The sequence below is a fragment of the Symphalangus syndactylus genome, chromosome 8 (genome assembly GCF_028878055.3).
Source record: "Symphalangus syndactylus isolate Jambi chromosome 8, NHGRI_mSymSyn1-v2.1_pri, whole genome shotgun sequence".
Taxonomy (NCBI): domain Eukaryota; kingdom Metazoa; phylum Chordata; class Mammalia; order Primates; family Hylobatidae; genus Symphalangus; species Symphalangus syndactylus.
The window spans coordinates 26787805-26795811 of record NC_072430.2 but is presented as its reverse complement, the minus strand read 5'-3'; positions in this window follow the sequence as shown (position 1 = coordinate 26795811).

Genomic DNA, 8007 nt, shown 5'->3' with positions numbered 1-8007 from the left:
TGGGAGGCAGAGGTTGCAACGAGCTGAGATCATGCCGGGGAAGAATTTGTCCTAGGGTCCCCTCTGACCATCTATGCACCTCACTCTGTGAAATGTCTTCTTTTTTTATTTTTTGAGATAGAGTTTCACTCTGTCACCTGGGGTTGGAGTACAGTGGCATGATCTTGGCTCACTGCAACCTCCGCCTCCCAGGTTCCAGCAATTCTCCTGCCTCAGCCTCCAGAGTAGCTGGGATTACAGGCATGCACCACCACACCCAGCTAATTTTTGTATTTTTAGTAGAGACAGGTTTTCACCATGTTGGACAGGCTGGTCTCAAACTCCCGACCTCAGGTCATCCGCCTGCTTTGGCCTCCCAAAAGTGCTGGGATTATAGGCGTGAGCCACGGTGCCTGGGTGAAATCTCTTCTAAGCTCTCACCAGACTCAATGCTATTCTGTTAGCCACCTTGTCTCTTATGAGGTACTCCTGCTTTCTGCCCCCAACATCACTTTGAAGCACTGTAACACTTTTTTTTTTTTTTTTGAGACAGAGTCTTGCTCTGTTGCCCAGGCTGGAGTGCAGTGGCACGATTTGGGTCACTGCAACCTTCACCTCTGGGTTCAAGCAATTCCCCTGCCTCAGCCTTCTGAGTATCTGTGATTACAGGCACGTGCCACCACGGCTGGCTCATATTTGTATTTTTAGTAGAGATGGGGTTTCACCATATTGGTCAGGCTGGTCTTGAACTCCTGACCTCAGGTGATCCACCTGCTTCAGCCTCCCAAAGTGCTGGGATTACAGGTGTGAGCCACCACGTGTGGTCAAAGCGCTGTAACACTCTTAACCCTGCTACCCTGCTTCTCCTTCCAGGAGAACAAGAAGAGGAAGAGGAACGTGACTGCAATCTGCTAACATCTTACTCTCCCCTAGGGAAGTTTTATAGGAAACTCCCATTGAGAATAAGCTGAATTAATGTGGTTCATGGTGTGTTCTTATTTAAGGGACAACCAGGGGCATTATAGGGCAGGATACACCATCACTTCCATAACACACATAACTTTCATCCTACAAATACCCTCACTAATATTCTTTTACAATGTCAACAAGCATCTACCCCTCAGGAGAAACAAACCTGGCAGCCAGGCACGGTGGCTCACGCCTGCAGTCCCAGCACTTTGGGAGGCCGAGGTGGGCAGATCACCTGAGGTTGGGAGTTCGAGACCAGCCTGACCAACATGGAGAAACCGTGTTTCTACTAAAAATACAAAATTAGCCAGGCGTGGTGGTGCATGCCTGTAATCCAGCTACTCGGGACTCTGAGGCAGGAGAATCACTTGAACCCGGGAAGGCGGAGGTTGCAGTGAGCCAAGATTGTGCCATTGTACTCCAGCCTGGGCAACAAGAGCAAAACTTTGTCACACACACACACACATACACACACAAAAAAAAAAAAAAGAAAGAAAGGAAAGAAAGAAAGAAAAGAGAAACAAACCTGGCAGCAGAAGGGAGGCATGTAGGCATGCTTGACCCAAGTAAGGAATTATGGCTAGCGCCTAACAAAAAAACTCAATTCCCATAGGTGCACAATTGCTTTTTCTTCCATTTATTCATGAAATGACTCACTGGGTCCCTGAAAAAATGGTATCATGGGGAAACAATACTTTTGGAAACCATCCCCCATGGCAGCCCAAAAAGTATACTGGATATTATATGCCCGGAACAGAACCCTGGCAAGCCCTTACATGGCTCCCAAGGTCATTTCCCTTGGCCAATAGGACCTTTTGAAGTATGGCAGGTGGATTTCATCCAGATGCCGCCATCTCAAAATTTCAAATCTGTGTTGGTCTTAGATTGTATATTTTCTCATTGGGTAGAAGCATTTCCTACTGCCTTAACAGTAGGGAAAATTTTGTTAGAGAGAATCATTCCACTTGGGGAATTCCTTTTGAACTGCACAGTGATCACAGGACTCATTTTACTGGATAAGCTATTCAATCCATTTGCAAAATCTGGCCCATAATACAACATTTCCATTCTGCCTACCATCCCCAATCCTCCAGGCTGGTGTGACAGACAAATGGCACAATAAAAAGTCAATTAGCTAAGTTGATGAAGGCTTTTAACTTCCCTCGGCCAAAAACCCTCCCACTGGTCTTGCTTAATCTTAGATCCATTCCTTTTGGAAAACATTGTTTATCGCCCAATTAAATGATAACAGGGAGACCTGTGAGGCTGGATGAGGGCTTATACAGCCTTACTCACAAGGGAAATATTGCACTATTGCCAAGGGCTGCACAAAACCTTAACAAATAAAACAAAGCTGGTAACAGAATCTTTCCACAGTGAGCTCTCAGGGGCAGATGACCCCAAGACCATGGATTACAGCCAGGTGGCTTTGTATATCGGAAAAGACACCAACTGAAGGATTCCCTACAACCCCACTGCAAAGGACCTTCTCAGGTGCTTTTTTTTTTTTTTTTTTTTGAGACAGAGTCTTGCTCTGTCACCCACGTGCAGTGGCGCGATCTGGGCTCACTGCAAGCTCTGCCTCCCAGGTTCATGCCATTCTCCTGCCTCAGCCTCCCGAGTAGCTGGGACTACAGGCACCCACCACCATGCCTGGCTAACTTTTTGTATTTTTAGTAGAGACAGCGTTTTGCCATGTTAGCCAGGCTGGTCTCAATCTCCTGACCTCGTGATCCACCTGCCTCGGCCTCCCCTCAGGTGCTTTTAACCAGCTCTTGCACTGCAAAGTTAAAGGGAGTCACTTCTTGGATTCATATTTCACACCTAAAATGAGCACCTGGGCCAGGCACACTTGTAATCTCTGCACTTTGGGAGGCCGAGGTGGGCAGATCACCTGTGAATCAAGAGAACATGGGAGGCTCAGCAGGTCTCCAGGGGTACAAGGAAAGCCAACATGTTTCCAGAGATGCTGGACCAGGCCAGTCCTCATGAACCCTAAGATAACTCTCATTCTTAATTTTCTTTCCCCGCCCCCCAAATACCAGTATATGGGGCAATAAAAAAGTGGTGGGAAAAATTGATTTGTCCACTGTTAACAAGTCCTATGACAATTTAGACATTGAGGACCAGGCGTTCCTTGCATTTAATTTATACCCTTCTCAGGATGTTATGCCTGTAGCAATACATTGGCTGGAAGAGAGATTAAATTTATTGGATTCTGATATAGTGTTGGTCCTACAATCCTCAAATAAGATTTATCATAAGGTTCAAATGACCCTTGATAAGGAGGGTAAACACATTGTGAGCCTGACCAAAGAATATGATGATGCATGCAGTGGTTTTTTGGCTGGTTAGGTTGTGGACTGCCCTCTGACTCTACCTATAACCTTCTTGGATGCCTAATCTTTGCTATCTTTATGGTATTTGTCACTGTATTAGTATTATATATCTCTTGTAAATGTTATGCCAGATACAACAAAAGGAAGAAGGCACAATTAAAGACCCATATCATGATAGCTCGAAAAATAGACATAATTCGGAATTTTTTTTTAGACTAAACCCTAGGCCTGACTCCTGTAGTGGGGACTACAGGTAACCGCCACCACACCCAGCTAATTTTTTCTTTTTTTGTATTTTTAGAAGAGACAGGGTTTCACCATGTTAGCCAGGCTGGTCTTGAACCTCTGACCTCAAGTGACCTGCCGGCCTTGGCCTCCCAAAGTGCTAGGATTACAGGCGTGAGCCACTGCACCCGACCTTGATGACCTATCTTTTGCATAAAATGCATTGACATGAAATGCATCAGTCTTGACAGAGCCTCCCTGGAGAGTAAAGCAAACAAGCATTGGTAACAGACACTGAGGCTGAAAATGACTTTTTAAAATGCATTTAAACAAGAGCACTTTCTTCAGCTAATCTCAATACTTGCCCTTAGGACAAAATGTAAATTAGAACAGCAGAAGCAATATTGGTTTGTAATAGTCTTTTCAGGGTAACTACAGGGTTTGCTGGGACTACTCGATATTTCAGGATGCTTTAGATAAAACAAAAACCCATTGATTAAACCCTAACTTAATTCTTTCAGATTTAGCATGTATTATTCAATGAGGTTGCTAAAAGTTATTTTTATCCAGTCACATGAAATATTTATTCTGATTGTCAGAATAAATTCTCGTCTTATTTCATCTTTAAAAATGTTTGTTTTCTACTTCCTATTTTTGAAATGTATTTGCCAGAAAAATTAAATTTTAACAATACTGTATGTTTATTTTCTCTTCCCTGAAATGAAAGTGTTTAATCCTGATGATGTCTTACAAAATTAATGTAATTATTCTGATTTTTATGCTTGATTCTTTTGTTTTTTTTTTTTTTGAGACGGAGTTTTGCTCTTGTTGCCCAGGCTGGAGTGCAATGGCATGATCTTGGCTCACCGCAACCTCCACCTCCCAGGTTCAAGTGATTCTCCTGCCTCAGCCTCGCAAGTAGCTGGGATTACAGGCGTGCGCCACCACGCCTGGCTAATTTTGTATTTTTAGTAGAGATAGAGTTTCTCCAAGTGTTAATTAAAAAATTCACACACTCACATATTTACCCAAGAATATCATACATTTTATTATAATCTTTGCTTCACAGATAACTCATATTTTAGCTACATGATAATTGCATTATTAAAAATTAAGAGAAACAAATATTAATTTTTTCTTATATATAAATTTATAAAGTGAATATATTATTTTAATTTTATCTTAACTGTTTCTGATCATTTGTCTTATGAGTTGCATTCCATAATTTATCTCTGTCATTTAAAAAATAATATTTTTTGAATTACATATGAAGAGGTTTGTGTAATTGAAAAATAAAGTTGAGGGTTTTTTTTTTCCTCCCAAGAAATAAATCTGATTTGGCTAAATGGGTTGAAGTGGAGCACTAATTGTCAATTGGACATTTTTCAGGAATAGAATGCTCTAAAACTCTGCTGTTCCATGGTTTTGACAAAAATATATTTAAAGAAGGTTAACTTTTAAATTCTTATGATTTTAAAATCTTGTGAAAAATGTATTTCCAGGCCGGGTGTGGTGGCTCACGCCTGTAAACCCAGCACTTTGGGAGGCCAAGGTGGGTGGATCACTTGAGGTCAAGAGTTTGACACCAGCCTGACCAAGATGATGAAACCTCATCTCTACAAAACATACAAAAATTAGCTGGGTGTGGTGGCAGGTGCCTGTAGTCCCAACTATTCATGAGGCTGAGGCAGGAGAATGGCTTGAACCTGGGAGGTGGAGGTGGCAATGAGCCCAGATCGTGCCACTGCACCCCAGCTTAGGCAACAGAGCAAGATCCTGTCTCAAAAAAAAAAAAAAAAAAAATCGTATTTCCAGGGGTATAATAAGATTAATGATATTCAAAATTTTTCAGTTCTTTTTCAGGCTATTGGTTTAAACTCTGAGTGAAGGAGTAACAGGTCTTCATGGATAGCATTTGGTAAGTCGTGCGAAAGCCTTTTGGGTGCATTTTCCAGAAACTGAGAAACTGAATGACCCTAATGACTGCTGACTGAATCGTTTTGCACCTCCAATGTTTTCTAGTTCCTTGCAAACACATTGAAGACTTATTTCAAGTTATCATTAGTAATAGATTTTGTGGATCAATCACTGTGTGATTTTCTGTTTAGGACATAGGATTGGAAAGAATTGCGTGACATTTTCATTACAAAATTATTTCCTTTCCCATTTATGTGAACGAGAATTCTCAGCCCAAACATCTATAAACAATAACTAATGAGACTAGAATTGGTGCTGAATCCTGCCTCATTCTGACATTGTCATATCCATCCATGGATAGGTGAAATGAACACTAACTTAGCACAAACTGTCTATCATCTTGGTCAAGTGCGTACTAGTGGTAATTGACAATCAAAATCCAGAAAACATTTTTAGCATGTAGGACCCAAAAGACACAGAAAATAAAATACATTAAAAATTTTTGACTTACATAAAACTTTTGCAAAAATGCGCGAGAGGTCAATCAATAAAATGTTTTCCAGAATCAACATACATGATATTAGGATAAAAGTATGCATGATAAATGGAATGGAAATATTCGCTTCAAAGGGAAAAGAGATGAAAGCAAATATTTTCAATGCTAGAAAAGAGCATGTGTACATAAGTTTGAAATGGATGAGATATCAAGCTATCATGATAGTTAGATTGCTTTGTGTATATACATTAAAATGTCAATACTTAAAACTTTCTGGCAAGTGGATCATTTGCAGCTATTTAAACTTATATGAAATTTAGATGCTAACCTAGAAATATGTCAAGAAATACATTTTGCAAATTACTTTAGAGAATGCATGAAGAAATGTGTTTGAAGATCACTGTACCACTCTACCAAGAGATTGTAAATTTTGAGTGGGATACAGGACCATCTAATATACGCACAGAATGAGGGTGCCAATGGCAATTTGTATATTAAAAAAAATACTAATAAGGCCAGGTGCAGTGGCTCACACCTGTCATCCCAGCACTTTGGGAGGCCAAGGCGGGTGGATCACCTGAGGTCAGGAGTTACAGACCAGCCTGGCCAGCATGGTGAAACCTCATCTCTGCTAAAAATACAAAAATTAGCTGGGCATGGGGATGGATGCCTGTAATCCCAGCTACTTGGGAGGCTGAGGCAGGAGAGTCGCTTGAACTCGGGAGGTGGAGGTTACAATGAGCCAGGATTCTGTCACTGCATTCCAGCCTGGGTAACAGCATGAGACCTTGTCTCAAAATAATAAAATAATCAGAGTAGCTGATACCTAGAGTAATTGTCCTATGCCAGGTGCATTTTACTTTAGTCCTCAAACAATGGCACCATGAAGGAGGAACTATAAAGGTCCCTATTTCACAGACGACAGAACTGAGACACAACAACACAGCTCACTCACTGGTGACAAGGCTGGAAATGAGACCTGGCGTTAACCCCTTGGCTGTTTGCCTAGTAATTATTCTTATTTTTTAAATAAAAAGTCTTTCTGATGGCTTCTTCCAACACACGAGTGGGCCCCTGGGCCACCAGGGTGTGGCTGCCCTGCTTTGCAAACCACTGTTCTGGAGTTCCGGCTCTAAAACTGTGGTGTATGAGCCATCCAGCCTCAGAATCCCTTGAGGATCTGTTAAAATGCAGGTGTCTGGGCCCTGCCATGGGCCTATAGAATCACAGTCTCTGGGGGATGGCACCAGAGTCTGCATTTTGTCAGCATCTGGGCTGTGTTCTGATGTGCTCGAGGTTGCAGGAGGGCTGCTGAACAGGAGGCACGCTCGCCTCTGGCACCTGCCCTCTGTCCACCCCAGCCCCGCCCCCTCTGTCCACCCTAGCATGAGCCGTCTGTCCACATTTGGACACCTTCCTACCTCAGCCTCCATTCCATCTTCCTTTGGCAAAAATCCCTTAAGAATCAGAAAATCAGAGTTTTATCCTCTCCGTATCCTCAGCCGGCAAGGTAGATAATTATCTCGTTATACAGATAAGAAAATGAGGATGACTTGCTGACGTCACACAGCTAGAGTAGAGCCTCCGGAGAGGAAACCTGTTGGTATCTTGATTTTAGCCCAGTAAAACCCAAGTTGAACTTCTAACCCAGAGATCTTCTAGCTTTGAGCTACTACATTTATGGTCACTTTCTTTTTTTTTTTTTTTTCTTTTTTTCAGATGGAGTTTCGCTCTTTTCGCCCAGACTGGAGTGCAATGGCGCAATCTCGGCTAACTGCAACCTCCGCCTCCCAGGTTCAAGCGATTGCCCTGTTTCAGCCTCCCGAGTACCTGAGATTACAGGCATCTGCCACCACTCCCAGCTAATTTTTGTATTTTCAGTAGAGACGAGGTTTCACCATATTGGTCAGGTTGGTCTTGAACTCCTGAGCTCAGGTGATCCACCTGTCTTGGCCTCCAAAAGTGCTGGGATTACAGGCGTGAGCCACCACGCCCAGCCCCTGTTCATCTCTTTTGCCCTATGGCTGACTCTCTCAATCCTCCCCACTCGATTGACAGCCATCTCTGCAACTCTCCCTCTTT